General features: G+C 36.5%; 1 protein-coding gene across 1 annotated transcript in view; it reads left to right on the top strand.

The window, feature by feature from the left end:
- LOC111517966 (sodium/hydrogen exchanger 9B2) overlaps positions 1-25,420 on the top strand; it is a 50,778-nt gene that overhangs the window by 1,035 nt on the left and 24,323 nt on the right. The gene's annotated exons all lie outside the window — the stretch shown is intronic.

The following is a 25,420-nucleotide window of genomic DNA, read 5'->3' as shown; positions in this document are numbered from 1 at the left end:
ATAAACTAGCTCTGACATGTAATCAGAGCTAGTTTATTGTGTACAAAGGAAATAAAAATTCGGCAATATATTTTAATCAGCTTCAAAACTTGTACGTTAATATTTAAAAATCCAAGCAGTTCTACACGTTTTTTGGTGTAGAACTGCTTTTCAAATGGTTTTACTCGAGGTATTGACGTATTGATAAAAAATCCAGGGTCAAGTTTGAGGTGATAATGATTGTCGAAGTGGAATTCAGTAGACGTAATAAAAATAAAAACTGAATGTAAGTTTGGTGCCAGAATGACTTTTCGTCCCAGTATGTATCTGCAAGGAAAATATGCAGAATAGTTATTCATTTTATCGAAGAGTTGTGATTGTTATTCATGAAATTTTGTCTTTTTTTGAAAATGTCCCATTTTCTATACATCTAACTGTTTTCTGAGGATCGAAAATAGAAAGAACCGGCACAAACAAATTATGAAAATGAAACGATAAGTCTACTACTTCAAACAACATGACCTATAGATGAAGAATTATTTTTGAAAGTATTTGAAATTCACCAGTAGTGAAACCCCTCCATTTTACGATTTTGGATAAATTTCATAAAGTCTGTTAGTAGGTACTTTATCAACTATTCTGAGAAATCATATTTTATATTCCATTTTTCAACTTATACGTCTGTCAATTTAAATTTGTGAAAGTTTGCGAAACATCAGACAGAGTTACTCACAAATTGACGTTGAAATGTATAATTATGATATAAAATTTACTTACTGTAAAGTGTGAAATGCCCACAGTTTATTCGTTGTGAAAAAAATATTTGTGTTGTATAAAAGAATTAAAATTGTAGAAATTTTTCAATTAACAACAAGTAAACAATGTATACTATCATCAATCGGTCTCAAATTCTAAAAACCTGCCGTTGACGACTCACGTCTGTATAGGTATCTCTTTTTGATGTATAAAGTGCAGGTTCAAAGAAGAGCTTTTTCTGATTGAATGCAATCATTAATTGTTTTATCTTCCTTCTCCACCTAAGAAAATGCTGTAAAGAATTATGTGTGTCTTATCGCATAAATTATTGATTGCACATGTGTATTCTTTTGTCGTCCCAACTGTAACTACTCCGACTCAACATTTTAGGTTTCAGTTGAAAAGCTGATACAGATAATGCATTAGATGAAAAATCGTCCTATACTAGAATGATGTATCATGATTTGCAAGTTCTTTACTCAATTTTCAATAGATTTTTTTACTTTTATAGCACTATGATAAAGAAGCAGATTTTGTATAAGAAATATACATATTATGGAGTTTATAGATACAAGTTGAAAGAGACTAATTGAAACAACTGTTCTTCTTACTGGTAACAAAATACGTAGAAGTGATACTTAGTTTCTTGATTTGGAAACACTAGGAAAGAAATAAAATTTTTCTCAATACATTCTGTCATGAATTGAATCTGTGGGTTTACTTTGAACTCCTCATTGGAAAATGTCATTTTAGCTACTATATTCATTGATCACCCTGTACGTGCCAGGATGTAGGGAAAAGATGATGTATTATGTCCTAAAAAGGAATAATTTGTCATTTAATATTCTTTTCTATGCATTACTAGTACTTACATCTACTTCAATGTGGTCATTGATAGACTTCAACCATTTTATTGTTAACAGTCTGAGTATTCTTTAGTCATCATTTTACCGTAAGCATTTTTCAGAATTCGAATGTCGTAATCACACTTTTTTGTTGACTTTTGAAAATTTCAGATGATTTGTTTGAAACAGGCTGCCAAGAACGTCAAACATACAACAAAAAGACAAATGTACCGATAAAATGACAAAAAAAACAGACTTTTATAGGGATTATCTCTTTCATAACGATAAAAGATGAAGACATTGAAAACAAGGCTAATAAATACACCTAGTTTAAAAAACTAAAAAACACGCTTTTGAAGAACATTGAACTGAAAAGTTTAAAATATTTTTTTTAAATAAGCTTAAAACAATAACGAACGAAAAATATTAGTATTATTGTGAAAAAAGCGACCAGCGCTTGATATACAAAAAATATGGCACAAAGGTTCTACGCTTTTTCCACAGTAATACTAGTTTTTTTTCGTTCGTTATTGTTTTAAGCATATTCAAAAAAAGTATTTTTTACTTTTTAGTTCGATGTTCTTTAGTTTAGTTTTTTAAACTATATTTATTTTTCATTTTTTAGTTTCGTATGCTATAAAAGCGTGTTTTTTAGTATTTTTGATCTATATTTATTTTATCTAAACTTTGGGATCAATCAGCCCTATATTGTTTAAAAAAATGATCATTGGGACAGAGGGAGCCTGAAAATCAGCTACCAAAGCCCAAGGCAGCAGGCGCGCAAAGGAGGGTTACAAATAAGGCAGCAGGCGCGCGTGTTAATAAAAAAATACTTTTCTCAACCGAAAAAATACATGTGAAGTAAGTTCGAATTATATCAAGGAGATTACGTACAGCGTCATCTGCCCGCGAATAGATTAAGCAATAATGTCGATATATCAAGGAGGTTACATACAGCGCCATCTGCCCACGAATAGATCAAGCAGTAATGTCCATATATCAAGGAGGTTACGTACAGCGTCATTCGAGGGGATTACGTACAGCGTCATCTGCCCGCGAATAGATCAAGCAATAATGTCGATATATCAAGGAGATTACCATCTGCCCACGAATAGATCAAGCAGTAATGCCCATATATCAAGGAGGTTACGTACAGTTCCATCTGCCCGCGAATAGATCAAGCAATAATGTCGGTAATTCTGTCAAATACGGATCTCGAGCTTGAGAGTTACAAACAAACACACATACATGCATACAGGTAAATCTAATAAAAGCGTGTTAAAAAAATAACAGAGTTTTGCAGCAATGAAACACTTCTTAACAGCGATAAAATTGACAATCATGATATTAACTTCTAGGGGTTATTATTCTTGAGCCATATGTGACTCTTCAGTTTTACATCATTCTTACAATTTCAATTACTTTCCCTGTCCTAATTGAATTGAACCAATGAAATTGAATATTCGAATATGATTGTTACTAAATATTGAAAGTTTGCACGAGTGCTTCTACGGAAATTCCCAGGGTTAATAATATGATAATATGATTATGACAGTGACTAGACCCTAACACTACTGTCAATTCAAATGAGTATGTTAGTGAAATGAAACTCACGAATACAATGAACAGATACAAGAGACCAAAATAACAAAGTGCTACAATTCACTGAATCATATAACCTCAAAAAATAAGACAACAATCCATCAATTCAAACTCTACCTTGAATGACAACATTTTATATATGCTATTTAGAATACCAATATCTTAATCGAAACTTTTGGTAACTATTTCAAATCGAAACAATATTCTGGATAATAGTAACTTCATTAAAATCGAAAAGATACGCGACGTACAGTTAATGCATTCAGCCGTGTTGAGTAAGTTGGGTGAATCGGGTGCCGGAACTGCGGTCTCATGTCAAAGCACGATACATTTTATGGATAAAATCCTAAAAATGAAAAATACAAATTTAATATTTTACGTACTCTGTTCATATATTCGGACGTTGTGTCTTTATTAATTGTACGGAGAAATAATCCTCATTATTCAGGTAATAAAATTGATTCATTGAGAATTGATATTGTGTTTCTATATCGATGCATTCAGCTTAGAATATTTCTGTAAATAATCTTCACGAATACCACTTGACCTAAAAAATTTCTCAGACAAATGTTCATTTTTTTTGAAACACAAACTTTGTTATTTTTGTGCAATATAAATCGAGCAATCAGCAATAGACTCGTGGTTTTATCATACTGGTTGCCATATCATAGTATTGTTAAATAACAAAGTTTTCGTTAGAAGATGGAAATTTATCAATGAAATTTTGGAGTCTTGTGGTGCCTGTTACTATTGAAAAAAATGAACTTAAATTTACGTAGGTCAAATTAACTCGATTCCGTTGAAATTCATTTAACTGAATTCAATTTCATTCGAAAAGAAAACTATTTTCTACCTCAACCAGAAGTGAATTTCTGGAAATTTCAGATTCTAAAATTAGTCAAGTAATTTGACTAATAATATTAAAGAGAAAACACATTTTCAGAACTCGAAAGCAATGAATGAAGCTCTTGTGTTGAATGAATCCCAGAATAAGAAGGGTGAAAAGTCGATTGTTTGTTGGGAACTTTTAGCCGATGGTCCGGTCATGTTTTCGTCGTTTGATTTTTCTTTGTAATTGTCGATAAATACATCCGAACCGAAATTGACGGGAATTTGATTTTATACAACTTTGTTCATCATTACTTTTTTTCGTGAAATTGAAAATAAACGTGATAATACAACGAAAAGATTTTACTCCGTCTTTTTCTAGGGTATGAATCGAAAAATAACGATCTTACGAAACAATTGATGAGGACCAAAATGTAGGAAATATGATTTTATACAACTTTGTTCAGTATGATTCTTCTCGAAAAATTGAAAATGAACGTGATAACAGAATGATAAGATTTACCCTCTCCCTTTCTCGGGTATGAATCGAAAAATATCGATCCTAGGAAAAATTGAGTATGACTAAAATTGCAGAATATTTGATTTTTAACAACTTTGTTGATCACAATTTTTCTCGTGGAATTGAAAATAAACGAGTTGCTCAATAAAACAAAATTCATCCCCTCTTTTCGGGTATGAATCGAAAAATTGATCCTAGAAAAACATTGATAACACAAATAAACTATAAACAAATATCAACCCTTAAATTCAAGATGGCGAATATCGCAACGGGTCTGGTACCCCGGGAACTTAAATTTAGACTGCCAGTGACTCCCTTCCCCAAGGATTCTGAAAAAAATGGCCAGTAAAAATGTTTGCGTTGCTGACCTCCTTTTGAACTAATTCTACTGGCGTATCAATGTAGAAGAAAAATTCGATGGTAAGAGCCAAATGAACCTGATAAAACTAGATTTAGTTTTAAATAATTTAACTCAATTAGCATCTTTATGTTGATAAAATAACCAACAATCAAGGTAAACGAAGCTATTCATAATATCATCTAGTATCACTTTGATATGACGCCTGTTTTAGCACAGTCAAAATTTTGTTAAATTTGTTGTTGATTACATAATATGATGGAAATTTCAACAGATTTTGAAGAAATTTCGAACAGTAAATAACCAAAACTTGCTGAACTCAATAGAGTGGTCGGAACTTTGATGGGAAATTTAAAATTGAATTATATTGACGTTTGAAGACTTTATCGATGATAGCTACATCATACATATAAAAAAATTAATATTTCGAAACAAAATCTCGAAAAATTCATTTCTTCCAAAGTACCTACATCGTAGATCCTGAAAAATGCCTGCTGGGCATCTACTTTTCCGGCTAGTACCACGCTGGACATTGAATTATATCCGACAGAAATTCATGCAAGATACCCCACAGAAGTTAGTCTTGCAGATGTTTCTCGTTCATCCAGCAGCAAGACCATGCTGAAATCCGTCGATTAGGTTACTTACAGACCGGTTTCGAGGTATTACCTCTCATCAGTGCAGGAAAGATCCAACCCGAAGAGCAGTGTGCTTGGGACTTGATTAATTTCAACGCGGCTCGACTGCATTATGAAATCTTCGTCTGAGAGAAAGATTGTTAACTAGTAACAGCTCCGTCTTGCGAACAAACTCCCAAGAGAGAAAGAAACATTTAATTTATAAATATTCTAATAGAAATCGAAATGAAATGCCGAGGTTTTTAGTGTCACTATTTTCCGTGTTTGAAGGACGTGGATTTTTGTAATTTCTGTCTGACGTTTTGCTGGCGCGAGTGGCTAGCTTCCTCATAGGTTTATTATACATCCTGAGTTAATATCTCCGATGACTGGATATTACTGCTGCGTAACGCTCATTTATGTTAACTCCTCAGGTAGTATGGTGTACGGGAAAAAATTCCAAAAATCCACGGACTTCAAACCCGGAAAATAGTGAAATACGTTTGAATACTTTATCGAAATTTACGCTGGCTTGATGTTTCTTTCAGCTCTAAAGCTCCATCAACGTGTGCTTCTAAAGTCAAGGAAACTATTCTATCATCCATGGATGATAGAACGCCATAGCAATGAAACGACCTTCTAATGGCAAATCTTGGTTTAACAAAAATTGCAAGCAAGCTATCGCCTCTGCAAACATCTCGCCTACCTGCAGGGGCGCGAAAATCCCAGTGACGAAAACCGAACTAGGTTTGTTAATGCTCGCAACAGCTGCAAACTTAGGATAAATGAAAGCAAATAACTTCACAAGTAAGAGAATTAGGGATAAACTGCTTGCCAATCCCAACGGGCCTAGATCCTTTTGGGTCGATAGCTAAAGCTGTTAGTCAGAACTTTACAAAATCTACGATTCCACCACTAACACAAGCGGATGGTTCAACAGCCATAGCTACTGGCTGAAAAATTTGCGTCCCACTCCATAGTCCACTATTGTCACACTAGATTCCACAATGCCGGGAACTAATTTTCGACAGCGTCTAGTCAGGCAAATTTTGAAACAGCTCAATGTTAACAAGGCGTCTGGTCCTGATGAAGTGCCCGTCATCGTAGGGGAGAGTCGGATAATGACGCGCGGTCGATAATACCGCGCACCACATTATCTCCCAATAGAAAGTAATTTTTGGCAATACCGCACAAATAGTCGTTAGCTTGAACGTCTTCTTTCGCCCCGCAGTTCAAATATTTCCATTGCAAACACTGGATCGAGCTTGGCACGTGTTTATTGTTTACCGTGAAAATCCTTTTATCATTTTTTGGATTGAGGTAGGTACTAAACCTTTTATTTAAATGATACATATTGTGCTGCGATAGACGGCTAATAATATTAGGAAGACTATGTGATGTTGATTGCTTGTCCCACATTTCCATTTTCTGAATTATCTTTGCTTGCATTCAAAATGGTCACGTTTGATAATTGCGCGCTCAGGAAGCGGTATTATCAGCCGCGCGGTATTATCAGACCATGCTAATATATGTTTTCTACAGATGACTGAACCTACTCCAAAGAGAAGAAAGGCGTTATGGGATCCAGCTCAGATGAATGCTGCTCTGGAAGCTGTACGTTCTGGAAGAAAAGTTAAAGAGGTGGCAAGAACTTTCGACTTGCCAATCGTCATCCGGGAGGATGATCTTAAGAACCCGTTGGATCACACAACACTAGCTGGCCAGCAACTTTGTTAATTCGTTGAGTTGGTTATCAAATAACCTGAGATGCTTTCTGTAGCGAGTCTATATATCGAATCCCCGTTGTTCTGCTGTTGTTTCAGCGACCAACCAAATATATTGATACGAGGAGCGGTCCATATATTTAATCAGAATAGGAAACAGTCGAATTTCGCGTTGAATAAAAATTTGAATAAAAAATGAAAATCAAAATTGAAAAAGAAAACTGGTGAAAACGCAGCAGTGGTCATTCAATTCGACCAATTGAAACGAAGCACGGTCAGATCCAATGAAACAAAACCGGAAAATCACGACTCGAATGTAGTATCTCTTGTGAAAATCATCCAAGCACTTCCTTCATTGTCTCATCGCCTGCCTACCGATGAAACTTGTCAAAACACTTCAAGGAACATCCCTTTGTTATTAGCATATACGATAACAACTGACATATAAACAAATTCAAACTATTCTTATGCAAGTTAGTACAATTTAATGTGCCATAAGGCACTGTCTTTGGGCCACTATTCTTTTCAATATATCTCAATAATTAACAAACTTTGAATACTACAGGAACTATAATTAGCTTCGCAGATAATACTGTGATAATGTATGAGAATGAAAATTGATACGACTTGAAAGAAAAGGTGGAGTCTGATATGCCAAAGATAATTGACTGGTTTAATCATCAACTATTAACAATAAACTTTGGAAAAACTAAATATCTGACTTTTACATTTCACAGAAATCATTTACCAAATTTTAACACCCTCAATATAACAACGAGTCGGTTATTGATATATACAGATACCAATAAATATTTAGGTGTAACAATGGATAGTCATATGGGATGGGATGTTCACGTCGAGAAAGTTACAGAAAAAAGGAACATATTATGATCCTCGTATGGGTCGGCATGCAACATTTTCAAATGAAGAAGAGAGAGAATTGAAGGATCATGTAGTCCTACTAGCAAAACCATTTTATGGGGTCACTCAGCGCAACAACTACGTAAACTGGCCTATGAGTTTTCTATTGAGAAAAACAATTGTTCCCAGTGCATAAATACTGCAGAGAATCTACCGATAACTATATTTGCGATTTTTGCTGATTTCTTTTGTATTGATCAATAAATGCTGCCTTGAATAAAGACATATTTTTGGAACACGGTATTGTCAAACAGGGGGCGCGGTATTATCGGACTGGTTTGATAATACCGCGCTTTTATTGACTTTTGTTTTTTTTCTCCCCCCTCTACCACTTCAACTTAACTCAAAATTTGTCATTTGAACTTGTTTGCCAGATAAGTCATCTATTATCTGACATATACAGAGTTGGAATTCAACACATTTAATGATTTCTAGAGCGTGTTTTCCTTAAGGGCGCACCAATATCCGACTCATCCCTACTTGAACAGTGCGCAAATGAACTCGCACCAGTATTTTGCAGACTTTGCAACCTGTCTTACAAGAAAGGGGTTTTTCCTTCTCGTTGAAGGGGTGCTCTCTTTCAGACTATTCCTAAAAAGGGCTAGAGAACTTTTCCTAATAACTATAGACCAGTCGCTTTGCTATCGGTGATATAAAAAATCATGGAGAAAGCCGTAAACCACCATATCCTTCAACATCTTGAGCGATAGACAATATGGCTTTCGGAAACAAAGATAACAGGCGGCCTTCTATCGTATGTCATCCATATTTGGAATAATGCAATCGAGAAACATGGAGAATCAAGAGCTATTGCGCTTGATATTTCTAAGATATTTGACCGTGTGTGGCGTGAGGGTTTGCTGGATGCAAGTGATCGTCGATGAATATCTCTCGAATACTTTCACCATCAACGCTGGTATTCCGCAGGGATCCATACTGTCTTCAACCCTCTTTTTATTGTATATCAACGACTCATTGGATAAAACCAAGAATCCAATATATTGCTTCGCTGATGACAGCAGAGTGGTTTCGTCATTACACTTGGATTCCAGGACAACGGCTGCGGATGCACATCTTCACCGACAGCAGGAGGTTGCATATCTTAATGAGGATCTAGAAGTAATTTCGAATTGGGATGGAAGTAACCAGCTTCAATTCAATGCCACAAAAACCAAGGCATCAGTTTTCTCCAAAAATATAACTGTTTCCGAACCGGATATAATAATCAGGTCAGACAATTCCGCTCTCTGCTTCGATAAGTTCGTTGGAGGTTAAAATGGACACCAATATGTGTTGATACAATCACTGGAATTGCAAAAGCCGCTTCTCAAAAGTTCGAAACACTGTTCCGGACCAGAAAACCAACTTTGAAGCTTCAAGAAGCTCAGATCAGACCTTCTTTGGAGTATTGTTCTCGTGTATGGAACTCCGCCCTGAGCATACCCTGAAGCTGCTGGATTCCATCCAGAAAAAGCTATCCACTTGATTGTAGACGCGAATATCACTTGCAACCTTGATAGTCTGGAATATCGAAGAAAGCTTGGAGATTTGTCTCTCTTCTGTAGATACTTTCACGGGAAGTGTTCGAGTGACTTGGCACATTTGATTCCACCAAGAGCGATACATATCAGAAATACGCGACGGACTATGGCTGCTCATTGCTTCGACGTTCAACTCAGTACACCTCGAACTTCCCTGTGAACTCTTTCATTTGTAGAACGGTGTTGATGAGGAATAAACTTCCTGAGAACGTTTTTCCAAATGGGTTTAATCACCAGCGATTCAAATCCAATGTGAATCACTATTATCACACAGGCACCGCTCTAAGAGCGCCTTAAGGATTTTCCTGTAGTGCTTGTGTTTTGTCCTTGAAAAAACGTACTTTCAACACTTCAAAACTAGGTGAATTACGTGTTGTTGCTAGATTATTTCAAAAAATATTATTTTTCGATTTTTCATCTTAAAAAATAATGAAAGTTGACCCTGACAACAAAGATTCATTCATAAAAATTGGGTTTCAGTAGAATCTACGAATGCCTATCTATTGAAGAAAATACTAATTCCAACGACTGGAAAAAATATGTTTCATGAGGATGCTTCTATTTTGAATGGCTCACACTATAGATGTTGATATTTTTTTATAATATACCTGAAAACCCATCGAAACCACAAGGTTATTGAAATTCACAAAAAAACTCAAAAGTTTCCTCACTTTTGAAAGAGTTTAAGGGTATTTTTTTCTTATTCTGCAACATACTCGCAATGCCTGATATCAGTATCCGGAAAACCTAATGGAATACAGAGTGTGCTATTGTAAGTTGGTCTATTAATTACTCCGATATGTTTCACCCTGAAAAGTGAACATATTTTTGATAACAGCGGAAACTGAATTCAATAAATAATTTTTGAAATTGATAAATTATAAGTACATAATTGAAAAACCAATGAAAGATTCCGTAAACATTTTCAGTCATACCTATATATTCTCATTACCGTGTTTGTTACCTTAAAATTAATGATAAATAAAATCTGTAAAGATAATGCTTCTAATTAACCCTGTGTTATAAATAACTTAAAAAACCTGTCACCGGGTCAATGCTATGCGAAATTTGATTTTCAATTGAAACTGATGTCCTAATAGGTCGAGTTCAACCACGACATTACTGAGAAGGATACAATTTTACAACTAGTGAAATTTGCAAGATGCTAATCAAAGGGGGCCAACTTTGCAATATGCGGCACCAGATGTCTGCGATTATGAACTAAAATATTTGAAGTGAAACATGTGATTTCAGAAACAGACACAATTTCGCATGAATGAAGAAAACGTGTTTAGGTATAAGAGTGGAAAAAAACAAAAGTAAAACTTGAAGTCATCAAGAATAATTCTTTTTTTTTTAAATTGTGTACGGAAGACAATAAAATCATGTCATATGACGTTTTTGTTTATCCAACCTGAAGATAGGGCATTTGATTCTTGATATTTAAAAAAAAAACTCACGTTTGATAAACGAAAATTCAGTATTTTATCATTTCATGGGTCTGCAGGTCAGCAAATTCTTCTCAGTAAACCATGTTCTTGAAATCTTGTGAGAAAGCCTAAATAATCGAGGTTGGGTTTCCCGGACAAAAGAACTCGACCAAGTTAATCATTTTCGACAGAAAATCTACCCGCACCTATCGAGTTTGAAAAAATTCAAATATATCATTAAATTGACCATAAACCTTGCAAGTCGGCAGAAATTCTTGCACGTCGAGTCTCTCACATATGAATTTCGAACAGATTAATCACATCCGAAAAGAAAATTCTAAACCCCAACCTGCAAGAAATTCTGCCGACCTGCAAGGTTTATTTTAAGTTTTGTGAGAAATGTGAAATTGTTTTGTATACGAAGGGCGGGTTGTGAATTTTTCTGTACGAAATGAATATTCTTATCAAGTTTCATATCTGGGAGACATGACTTGCAAACATTTCTGGCGACTTACAAAATTACAAGAGCAATATGTTGCCTAGCAACACTTTTTGTTTTTGAAAGCAATGATGTTTTAGTTTCGACCTTTGACCAGTTCTCACTCAAAAATGATAATTAAAAGATCACTGAAATATGTACAAAATATACAAGCCGTGTACAGTATTTTAGCAATTTTGACGAAAACTAAAATCGTAATAATAACCATATACAGATTTTATGAAAGTAACCCTCGTTTCTAATATCACAAGTTTACAAATTTGCGTCAACTTTTAGACCCGAATAGATGAGAACTATTCCTAATGTTGGTGAGATGACTGCTACTTTTGCTCGACGAATGTCGTCGGCAAACATGCGAAAAAGTGGTTCAGTATTGTTGTAAATCATCCCCTGAAAAAAATAACGCCAGCCGCCGCTGGAAGTCGTAAATCGATTGTGACTTGGCCAAGATCGCGCTCAACTCGATTTGCGCTTCGCGATTGTTCTAGATGTCGCGTCGCTTCGAGAAACTTCCAGGGACTTTCCTATCGGCTTCCAGAGACTCATTACCATTTACCTATATAAACACTACCAACATGCAGATTGAGAAGTTTAGTTGAAAGTACGATGCGAAGTGTTTCAATAAGGCGATAGACATTTGAGTATTGGTGCAAAGTTTCAGTTGAAGTGTTTTTGTTAAAATCTGTTTCAATTCACACACGTATGGGTGCCTGAATTGACGCTCTCTAGGATTATAGACATTTAGATTCATAAAAACTCCATTATCATTATTATTATTTATCGCAAATGAGTTCATACTAAATATCACTTGAACGTGATAAGCACTCAATCTGAATACATATTTGCTTTAACGAAAATGTTTGAATTGATTTGAACCGATAGTGATCAATAGGGTCACAAAATATGATGTTAATTGTTTAAACAAACAATTTTTTGTTTGCTGGAGTAAAACTTATTTTGTACCTTATTTTAAAGTGATACTATATGTATTGTAAATTTTAGACAATGGACGGCACGACAAAAACATTTTTTTTACTTTGGTATCATAATATGTTTGGAATTATATAATAATTTCAATTTCATTATAATTTTATTTCATATAATCAGATATATGACTCCCAAATATTTGATTTGTATCATTGGTTAAACATAAAACTGTAAATTCAAAGTATTTTTCACACACAAACAATGTTTTATTCATCAATTACATCTTTTTTGGGAAAGAAAGTTTTTGGCTTTCTACTACTCCATCTGATACAAAAAAAGGGGATGAGAGAATCTTCCAAAGAAAGGAAGGAAGTAATCAATTTGAAACTCTATACATGAATGTGTAGATCATGCAAAGAAGTAACTTTCAGACACAAACTGAAAGAAAGTACTCCTGAAACAGCTACTTTCATATAAACATTGAATTACACGAAAGAAAATAATTCTTTCGAAACAAATACACTGAATTATACAGAAGATACTTTTCTCTACTCAGTATTTCAAACATTTGTTGTGGAATAAGAATCAGATATCATTCACATGAGTTCTACTCTGAATGAATGGTAATAAATTGTACTCACATAGAACACTATCACCCTCACTGGTATAAACCGATGTTTCGCCTTAAGACACTTGCCCTAAGGCTCTTCAGTACCAAATTGGATAACATTATAGAAAATACACACACTTCATTCATGAATTACGATTTTGAATGTCACGGAATAAGCTTGATCTGCTTATGTCATCGATGACATCGTAATGACATTCATTCACCTATTTGATTTAATCCCAGCCAAGAGGAATCTTATTTGAATTGAAGGGGTTATATTTTTAGGAGTGATTAATTTTTTGGGAAAAAAAGTTTTTGGCTTTCTACTACTCCATCTGATACAAAAAAAAGGGGATGAGAGAACATAGGTGAACATAGGTAAGTTCTATCCAAATATCAACTTACTTTTGTTACTCCAATCTTTTTATTCTTCTTCAGTAATACGTTCACAGAACATTTTTTACCCTCCTGAAATGTCAATATCATGTAGTTGACTCACTTAGGATCCTTCTAGGTTTCCAGGGTAGCTGGTGATTATTATTTAAGGAAAGTACTAGAAATACAAATTGTTCATTTCAAAACATTTATTCGTGTCTCCAAATTATTATTTTATTCTTCCTTCTTTTTTGGTAATATTTTTTCAAGATTTGAAATTCCTATTTATATATTTTAATGTATAAAATAATCTTACTCTACTATATAACTTCAAAAGGTGAGATATTGGGAAATTTTCACATGGATGATTATAATTGAATTATTTAAACAATGATACAAATCCTGCAATGACATTTGTTCCTACAATAAGATTCTCAAAATTGCTTTAGAAGTTTACTTCCAAGGACGAAATAAAATAAACAAATTCATTTTTGGGCATCCCTAAATTACCGAATGTGTCAAGAGTTCCATTTTGAAATGCTGTGAAATAACAGTACAAAGATCCATTATTCAATTCACAATTTGTTTTGGAATAGCTCACACAAATGTCACAACTATGAATTTTCAGTAATTTATTTATCAAGTATCCGCAAATGTATTTCATAACATTTTGCTGTAGCACATCACTGGTTCTATAATCAATGTCCACTACTGCAAGCTTTTGTTTATCAGTAACTTCTTTGGCTTTAGGAACTTCACAGTATGTGGGAAAATCGAAAATTTTCAATAGTATTTTGTCTGTATCTCCCTCACAATTTTCACTTCCTGATTTCAACATATTCAAACATAATAATTTTTTGAAACTTCTCTGGAACTGAATGGGAGTCGGGTTGACACAATTTCCATTTTGCTGCCTGATTTTTCCAACAAAAATTTCCACAGTATCTTGGTTGACTCTTCGTGACAGTAGGTATTTGTATTCATTGCTTTTCAGAGTAGCCCATAATTGTCTGAAGCCAGCAATTGTGATCCTCTTGCTACTTCAAACCTTTATATGCCCGGTTATATTTTTTTTGAATTACTTGTGGTGGAAGAGTTCTTTAAGTTGAACAAATTGTCAAACCTTTCAACAACTTCAGATGTTGCTGCAGCTGCGGTAGGTAAATTTCCAAACCTAATATACATGTTCAAACTGGCAGAAACAGTGGCACTCAAGGCGTAGCTAGTTTCACTTTCATTTCGTCAAATCCATTTGGAAAAATGTGGGCATCAGTCAATTTTGGCGCAGCTCGCAAGGAATATTGCTTGTCATGTTGGTAGAATGTTTTGATATTCCCCCAGGATGTTCGCTTATTGTTAAAATAAAAATGGTTTCGTAAAAAATTATTTCTTGTCAACTTTATCAGATGAGGAGTATCGAAGACATAAATTATTTTTTTGCCATTCAGATTAAAAAGAAAGTCTGTTACTTCCCAAAATGGCGGACTCATCAACGCGACGGATATGCGCGAACTTCTCCTGCCAAGCGAAGTGACATTGCTGATTGTTACATATGTTGTGATTATGTCGCTGGAATTGTCGCTGGAATTGCAAAGGCTACTTCTCAAAAGCTTGAAACACTGTTTCGAACCAGAAAACTATACACACCTCAGCAACTTGTGACGCTTTATAAAACCCTTTGAAGTATTGTTTTCATGTATGGAGCTCTGTCCACATACATACCGTGAAGTTGCTGCATTCCATACAGGAAAAAGCCATCTGCCTGATTGGAGACACGAACATCACATGTACCTTGATAGCCTGGAACATCGAAGAAAGGTTGGAGATTTGTCTTTCTTTTATAGATACTTTCACGGAAGGTGTTCAAGTGACTTGGCATACATTCAGTACATATCAGAAATACGCGACGGACTGTGGCTGCTCATCGTTTTGAGGTTCAACTCAGTAAACTTTGAACTGCACTGCTTAAATTCTCTTTCATCTGGGGAACTGTGTTTATGCGGAATAAATTTCCTGAGAACGTTTTTCCAAATTGACTCAATCTCCAGCGATTCAAATCCAATGTGAATTGCTACTTTCGCACAGGCACCGCTTTGAGAGCGCCTTACGGAATTTTTTGTAGTGCTTGTGTTTTGTCCTTGAACAAAAAACAAGAATAATGTCCGAAATTTACGAAAAAATTGCATGGCATGATGCATAGTGATTCGATGATTCTCCATTATCATTTTCTTCACTTTCTTGTCGTATGATTGGAAGAGAAATATAGTTTCCATCCAAAAGAGACAAAGGAGATAAGGTTGTGATACAGGACTATTCTGATGAGAATTTAATTGAGCATAGTCCCTAGAATAAACTACTAAAGAAAGAGTTGAAAAGTTGAAGATTCCCCCAAAATTCACGTTTCCCTATTACCTTATCTATTAAATCTGAAAGATTCTCAACCTTTTTGCTTGGGTGCAGAATGCACTCGCAACACAATTAATCCAATTAGGTAATATAATTCATTTGAAGACGTTTCATTCAAATCGTTTTATTCGATTGCACGATTTTCCATTTCAGTACAATGGATCAGTTTTTAAGCTGCATGAAGGGATTTCAGACATTGAATGTCCTGGCTGAATGCGTCGTTGTTCAATATGTGTTTCTCCTTGTGAATGATTTAAGCATCGGATCACATGCTCCAAACACGCTGCACTGTTAAGCTCATTGCTCACTTGTCCGGTACAGCACAGGACGGCCTGTCCCGTCAAAATACGGATAGGATTGGAACAATGAAAATGAATGGACAACCGCCCACTAGCCCGGCATGGCACAGCCAAGAGCGCCCGTTGCCGGCCAGCGTTTGCCAGAATCAACTTGTCCAAAAGTGCCTGGGAAGTTTAAGTCTTTCTGTTTTGCTATTCCATCAGTTGACAGCACAGAGTCAGACAGTACCTATGAAAATGGACGAGGAAAAATTGAGTTGCTTGTCAAGGCAGGCTCTAGAATATCCAGAAGTTCTGACAATTTGCCTGGAGGCATTCGGAAATACTGGAATAATGTCTCCTCGTCTTCTTTCAGATCGTCGAAAAGATGATGAAACTCTCCCACATTTGCCCTCTTTTGATTTATGGGATGGACCCACAACCTTCCTTTTTGTGACTATTCTCTTCTACATTCAATAATGCGGCCACTATAATGACGACTTCTTCATCAGAACTGCTAGTGATAGACATGCGTCTGTCACAGCACCTTCAGTATGCTGGTTGTAGCTGGACAAGTGGGCGATGCTACTCCCCGTTGCCATTAGGCGACGGACAGCGCCGTGCTGTGCTTTGCCGGACAATTGAGCGACAAGATTTATCCCCAATTTGGTAGTTTTGCCTTGACGAGTGTTCTTCTTGAGCTCGCCAATGATGCGGAGTTTTTACACTTTTGCGAGCCTCATATTCCGTTCTGAAAAATGAGCAAAGTCAGCTTAGCAACCTACAAAGGTTAGTTTCAAGTATAAGATAATTCAAAGATCGTAATTCTATGAGGAAACAATTCTGCAATCTCAAATTTTAGACGAAAAACATCTGTGCGTGATGGGAATTATCAGGTAGCACTTGAGCCAAAATTTTATCTTGAACTCAAATAAATTTGAACCGTTACCAAGGAAATTCTAACCTTGAACGGCCTGGTGAGGAAGTGGGAATTTAAAATACAGGGAATTTTCCTATAGCTATTGGAAATAGTCAGTAGGTATACATATTGGCTTCGACGGGTAGATGATATTTTTATTATATGACCCCGTGGATTTGAAAGTCTCCGTACATTCTTGAAATACGTCAAATCCCTACAAAGTGCCGTAAAATTCACAAAAGAACTCGACAATATCAACAGCCGTTCCTGGACGTCCTTATCATAATGTAATGTTTTCCGAATTCCTTTTTGAATTTCCTCATACACAGACCTGCCAGACTCACTGACAACCATACTAAATTCAAAGAACTAGACGAACTCAAATCTACCCTTTTTCAAATTGGCTTTTTCTTCTTGGGAAAAAACTTTTTGGCTTCTTATTTTTCCACCTTTGTGGAAAAAGTAATTTTTTTTTCTCAAAAACAGATCTATCGTTGAAAATATACCCCTTTCAATTCAAGCAACTCTTGTAAAAATAAGAGATACGAGAGAAGTAGTGAAGAATGTTTATCAAAATAGATACATCAATGAACAAAGGCCAGTTTGTAAGAGGCCAACCTTGATACTATATGAATAAAATAACCTAAAGAAATTTTTGAACACTTTCATATCTATGAATAACCGAATACTTTCTCAACTCACATCAGTTTTTAGTGTAAATTTTACTTGGAGATGTAAATTAGTACGCTATGGTGAGTTGACTCATTTTTCATAGATATTTCATGGACATTGATAACAGAAAATTGTGTGCCACGATTATAATTAGAAGCTTCAAAAATATACGAGGCTTACCTATAAAAAAAGGTGACAGAGAAAATATGGACAACTATCGTCCCATAGCAATTGTTCCCATATTCGGTAAACTTTTTGAAATTATACTTAAAAACAGCCTCTATATGTACTTTCAACAGAAATTTATTCAACACTAATCAATTTGGATTTAGAAAGTCAACTTCCACAATAAATGCATTGAAGAAAGTTGTCGATAAGATTGTGGAAGGCTTTGAAAATAGGGAACATACTGCAGCCGTTTTATGTGACCTGACCAAGGCATTTGATTGTGTGTCTCACTCTTTATTGATCAGTATACTTGAGTACTATGGTGTGAGAGGGGTGCCACCAGCTCTTTTTTTGTCCTACCTAGAGAACCGAAAACAGTACATAGAACTGGATGCAGAAAATGTGTCCATTCTAGAATTTGTCGAATATGGAGTTCTCCAGGGTCAGGGGCCCCTCATAATGAATGCATAGCTTTTGCTGACGACACAACTTTCTTCAGCACTAGCAAGAATGAGAGTGGGCTACGCAATCAAACTATCTTGGCCCAGGACAGAGCTTCATCCTGGTTCAGGTGCAACAATCTCATGCTGAATGAAATTGAAACCCAAAAACTATACTTTTCAACTAATGCCTCTGTTGTAAACGGACATCATGTTAAACTGCTATGTATCACGTAGAGCAGCTATGTTTGAAAATATTAAAATATATATTCCTTCTTCGAAAGCTGAGGACTATGATTAGTGATCATGCATTATTATCTGTCTATCATGCGTTCTTTCACTCTCACATATCATATGGAACAATTCTATGGGGTAATAGTACTGAAGTTCTTCAGAAAAAGGTGGTAACAATAATCTTACAGGCCAAGCAGAGTGATTTCTGCAGACCCCTTTTCGCGACATTGAAAATTATGACTTTGCCATCTATATTTATATATCATAAACTCTCAGAAATACATAAAAATAAAAGTAATCTCGAAATTAATGCTGATGTCCATGATAATAATACTAGGAGCCGCCTACTCATAAGACCGAACAGATTCAGATTGGACAAATCAAGAAAAAATTCTATAAACGTTGACTGTTATAATATCTTGCCTCCTCAAGTTAAAACTTTCGATTATAATACTTTCAAAAAATTTCTAAAGAATCATCTTATCTCAAACACATTCTATTCTATGGATGAATATATGGCTGCCCAACTAACTAATGCCAATGATCTAGTGCTTGCATTAGCTTTTCTAATGATATTAACTCTGATGTATGTCTATATTCATATAGACATTTTATGATGTATTTTCTACTGTTCGCTTTGCATAGCCGTGGCCTGTCTTATTTGTGCAATGTGTATGTATGAGTTAATTGTACACCTAAAAGATAAATAAATTAATATACAATATAACAGAATTCCGAAATATTGACGTGCGTTTCGCTAACCAAGTTAGTATCATCAGGTTATGACTAAAACTACTATTGAAAACTATGTTCATGTTCTTATATGCATCCAGACGAATCATTACCTTACGCCCTTGAATTTTATCCTAGTACTTTGTTATTTGCCACCTGACTGATACCCAGTTTTTACCTGTTACCGGCTACCTGTTACCCGTTACGTGAGAGGGCGATTAATGGGCTATTAGGATTGGGACACTAAGTATCGTTTATATAACTCATTCCATATTTTTCAATTTCTAAACTTTCGAAGGTTTCTACCAGTCTCAACAATTTCAACATTCCTCGTCTATTCTGTAGCCATTCTCTGTGACATGTTAAGTAACACTGGATTTCTCTGTTATATATGGATTCGAATATCTGAAACATGTTGTAGCGAGCTATTACATTCGTCAGTGTATTTTGGTTCGTTTGCTGAAAGAACTACGAATTTCGAGTCTTCGTCTTTGTGGAAAGTCAGGCACTTACTCTGGATTTCATCTTCTGAATTAGCTTATCAACTGTGTTTGAAGGAAACCTCATACTGCCAGTTATTTCTTTGTCGATACTATCTCTCTCCTGGTTCAAGGGAAACGTAACCAGCCTGTGGACAAGACAATGTATGGTCAACATTTTTTTAGGATATGGTGGGACTTGTCAGGGATATATCTGAAAGTGCTATACAGTAATTTTGAAGTAGAAGGCACCAAATTCTCTTCTCAGAAATGACTGACGTTTTTGCTTTTGCATTCAAAAGGGATAATTTCAATAGAAAAGAAGAGACAATGAATATCAATAGAAGCTGGCTACCTGTCCTTAGAGTAACACAAATACGAACAGACACCCTTCGAAGCTTGACACCAAACAGTTGGTGGATTACAGTAGGGATCAACTACGATGTCTAACAGGTCTTCTTACAGGTCACTGTCATTTGAATCATCATATGAAGAGAAGACAGTGTGTCACCTCTGTTTGGAAAATGATGAAACAGCAGAGTAGGTACATACTTTGTGTCTACCCCGCTGGGGACCGAATCAGGTTTTTAGAGTTCGCAGAGCCGTAGTCTTACCATCTGACCTGAAAGACCATTCACCATACAAACTGATCGATAGACCCCCTCACTTTGGACCTAACCTAACCAGCTCGGGTATTACGACCGTTACCACATCGCCTTCGAAAATGTATACCGCAGCAGTAGACGAAACTTCAGGCATAAAAACCTGCAGACCACGGCCAGAAAACCCGGAAAATAGCCTTCATACAGCTTCATTCATATAAAAAAGAAAAGAGCCTTGAGGCACGCCCACGTTTTCTTGTCATCTCCTGGTGATGCTAATTTGTTTAGCGATATGCGTGTCGAGACGGATTTTAATTTTGCTAAGGGAAAAGTGTAATCGATATTTTGTTATATCACAAACGAGGCCTTTCAGAACAAGTATTTGTGACAGTTTTTCCTCACAATCATCAGATAAGTATCTTTAGATTGTTTATTCACTATGTGATTGCTGCAGATTACTGAATTGAAGTGGAGTCAGGCCTGTCTAGCAACCACGAGTACCCACCTTAGCGGAATCACGCCACTCGATCGTATTTTTTTTGTACTTTGTACTTATTATTCATCGGTTATTATAATTACCACAAATATGCTCATTTCTGGCTGCATGAAGTGTTGTCAAATAATGAGTGATATTTTTGCTGGTATCTTTTTGGCAACACTGTTTTTGACAGGTCACGGGTAAATCGTGTCTCGTGTTATTGTCAAACTTGTTCAGTTTGATCTATCATTTAACCATGAATCTACTTACGAATGAACAACGCTTGCAAATTATTGAATTTTATTATAAAAATTCATGCTCGGTGAAGAAACTGCATCGTGCACTCCTTCCAATTTATGGGCAGTTTCGTCGACCTACCGAGGGAGCTATTCGGAAGCTTGTGACTGAATTTCGAACCTAGTTTACATTATTGGACATTAAACTACCAACACGCATACGTAGAGTGAGGACCAAAGAAAATATTGCGGCTGTGTCCGCCAGTGTTCGTGATGACTGTGAAATGTCGATTCGCCGCCGTTCGCAGCAATTAGGCCTATGTTACTCCACTACGTGGAAAATTTTGCGAAAGGATTTGGGTGTGAAACCTTATAAGATACAGCTGGTGCAAGAATTGAAGCCACACGACCTCCCACAACGTCTAACATTTGGTGAATGGGCGCTAGCAAAGTTGGAGGAAGATCCACATTTTTATCGAAAAATTGTGTTCAGCGACGAAGCCAATTTCTGGTTTAATGGATACGTTAACAAGCAAAATTGCCGCATCTGGAGTGAATACCAGCCACAAGCATTGCAAGAGCTACCGATGCATCCCGAAAAAGTCACTGTTTGGTGTGGATTGTGGGTCGGTGGCATCATCGGGCCGTACTTCTTCAAAGACGACAATGGCCGGAACGTTACTGTAAATGGCGAGTGCTACCGTGTGATCATTGACGACTTTTTGTTGCCCAAAATGGAAGAATTGGACATGCCTGACATGTGGTTTCAACAAGACGGTGCCACATGCCACATGGCACGCGAAACAATGGCCCAATTAAGAGCTGCCTTCGGTGAACAGTTTATCTCACATTTGGGGCCCGTCAATTGGCCGCCTAGATCGTTTGATTTAACGCCTTTGGATTTTTTCTTGTGGGGTCATGTTAAGGCTCATGTCCACAGGGATAATCCAGCAACGACTGACGCTCTGGAAGTCAATACTGAAGCATTTATACGTGAAATACCGGTCGATATGTAAGAGAGAGTGTGCCAAAATTGGACCTTGCACATGGGCCATCTGAAGCGGAGCCGCGGACAACATTTGCAGCAAATAATCTTCAAACATCAAATTATATTGATAGTTTTATCGATTCCAATAAAGATTTCATCAATTTTTTAGGGTGTTAGGGTGTTATCCCTAACACCCTTCGACTTCATATATTTGTTCATTTTTTGTTTGGGATAATTTGAAAACAGAACATTCCGTTTTTAAGTTTTTGAACACATCGGTAGAAATACAGGCTTTTTATTTGTTGAAAACATCGCATTTCTATCTGAAAACTATGGAATTTCAAACATCCTTGATATGCTGTGCGTTAAACTCAGATTTTTTGGGTTTTCTGCGAATGCCCTGTCTCTGGTTAGAAATTACTTATCGAACCAAACTCAAAGAGTTATGGTAGAGGGTATCAGCTCAGAGACTCTGCCAGTAACTAAAGGTGTTTTTCCTTGGTCCTTTACTATTCAACTTATATATTTGTGACTTGCATCAGTCGGTAGAAAAATAAATGCAACATTCATCATTACGCAGATGATACTCAATTGCACTCCTCTTTTCAGTTCTCTGACATTGATTTCGCTCGGAACCTCATCAGTCGCGATCTCAAGACCATCTTTGATACTTCATCAGCTCATAAATTGAAGATGAACTCCAAGAAGAATAATGTAAATGGTGACGTTCTGTCTTTTGTAACTGAAGTGACGAACTTAGGCCTGTGGTTTGATTCTGAACTGCGCTCTACAAAACACGTTAGCCATTTGATCCAAACGTCTTTTAATATCTTGAGGCAACTGTTTTCAAATCGGGATTGACTCACCAAACAACTCAAACTAACATTTTGTGAGGTGCTAATCATTTCGAAAGTTTCATATTGCGATAGCATTTTTGGCTCTGCGTTACTTCAATCTGATTCCCTCCGTCTTCAACGAATCCAAAACAGTTGCATCTTTTTCTGCACCTACTCACAAACACCTACAAAGTCTTGAACACCAGAATACCACATTATTTGATGAAAATATTGAATTTTTTCTCAAATATTAACAGCCTTTCTCGCAGCTTCTCAGACAACGCAGCTGAATTCTACAATCTCCTGCCCAGTGAATTCAGATCACACACTTTGAAAAACCTAAAAAAAAGACTGAAAGAGCTTTTATTTGAGTAGTTCACTTTCCTCATGCTGGCCGTGGTACATTCGTTTGCACAGAAGATTTGGTGACCGAATAATATTTTTTTTTTGAAAATGTATGTAGATATGTTAGGTTAGGTCCAAAGTGAGTGAATCTATTCGACTCTCCACCGTAACCCACAAGGGTTTATTGTGGCTCACACCTATTCACAATCGACCAAATAAACCCAGCTTCTCAACGAAGCCGATTAGTTTGTATGGTGAGTAGTCTTTCGGATCAGATGGTAAGAGTACGGCTCTGCCGAACTCTAAAAACCTGATTCGGTCCCCAGCGGGGCAGGCACAATGTATGTGCTGTGCGGTTTCATCATTTTCCAAACAGAGGCAACACACATTGTCTTCCGACAGTCCGAGTCTCTGCATATGACGAATCAAATGACAATGACCTGTAAGAAGGCCTGTTAGACATCGTAGTTCATCCCTACTGTAGTCCAACAACAGTTTGGTATACCTATACTGGAAGATTCTGCCAGAAGTTCATAAATCTTCTTTCCATCCAGGTGTTCAATCTTTGTTTGGCAAAGCCAAAAGCGATGCCAATGACAGGTTCTAGTTCGATGAAGCTGCTTGCAGCACCTTCTTTTGGAAGAGAGTCAGCAGTCACGTTGCCTTCCAGGCCAGTATGGTCAGGCATTCAGACCAGAGACAACCTATTAAGTCTTCCTATCGAGGAGAGTCGTTTTTGGCAAGTTGCTACCAATTTAGACGTTGCTCGGTAGGAGCCAAGAGCTTCCAACGCCGCTTAACTGTTCGAGAATATTTTTATTGACTTGGATTCTCCCAATCTCTCCGCACACAATTCAATAGCGTAAATTTTCGCTTGAAATACAGTCGCATAGGTTCCTAGGCAAGTTGATATCTTTATCCTGGGTCTGCCCTAGAACCGGTAGGTGTTTTTTGATCCATCTGTGAACTAACAACTATTTGCTCTTAATATTTCCTCTTCCCGAAGGATCCAGTCCTCTGTATTCGGAAACAGTACTTTATAAGGCAGTTCGTAGTTGACAGTTGAAGGCATAAAGTCAGAGGTCATTTCCAAAATGCTGTGACTTCCAGTGTCAACCAACAGTCTGCTGCACTCTGCATTAAATTGACTTGTGCAATTGGCAATGTGCTCAGGTCTATATGCAGTCCCTCTTGCCACTCTGTAATTTTATTTCATTCTTTTCAAATTTCATTGAAAGGTTTGACTTTAAAAATAGCTTTGCTGACACTCCGCTCATTCACCTCAATATTTTTTTGTACATGCTGTACATTTCTTCATGTGAAGTAATTTTATTATTATAATCAATACCACACTGGATATTGAATGCAAGATACCTCACAGGGGTTAGTCTCGCAGATGTTCATCCAACATTACAACCATTCTGAAATCATTCGGGTAGATCATCTACAGACCGGTTTCGAAGTATTACCTCGGACGAAGGTTTCATACAAGCAGCGAAATTAATCGAGTCTCAGGCGCTTTTCTGTTTAGGTTGGAACTTTACTACACTGATGAGAGGTTCGACAAGTTAGCTCAGTTTGAATTGTTGGTAACTACAATCAGTGCCGGTTGCTTAAGCACCAGTGGTTTGTTACAGTGTGTGAGGCGATTTATGTTAAACGCGAATCGAACTCATGCTCATGCTACTACATGGATCAATAAGTCCCGAGACTAACCCAGAGATGGCGCTCTTAGTAAACCAGTAACCACGTCTTTCTAGAGTACTAACCTTTGCTTGAAACGTGTCGAAATTTTAAGTCGATCGGACCAGAAACAGCTGAGTTGTCGAGGTTAGAGTAAAGTCGTTTTGTAGTTTGTTTAAAAAATGGAAAAAACCGAGTTTCGTGTTCTGATAAAACATTGTTTTTTAATGGGTAAAAACACCGTGCAAGCGAAAGAATGGATTGAAAAATGTTACCCGGACTCTTGTCCATCAAAAGCAACGATTTGTCGGTGGTTTGCCGAGTTTAAACGTGGTCGTACCGACACAAATGACGCAGAACGCTCGGGTAGACCTGTGGAAGCTGTTACACCG

Source organism: Leptinotarsa decemlineata, unplaced genomic scaffold (assembly GCF_025532065.1).
Source record: "Leptinotarsa decemlineata unplaced genomic scaffold, Ldec_3_MD MMD2_tig00026328_RagTag_RagTag, whole genome shotgun sequence".
Classification (NCBI taxonomy): Eukaryota; Metazoa; Arthropoda; class Insecta; order Coleoptera; family Chrysomelidae; genus Leptinotarsa; species Leptinotarsa decemlineata.
The sequence above is the reverse complement of the archived record's forward strand: the minus strand, read 5'-3'. Positions and strand labels throughout refer to the sequence as shown.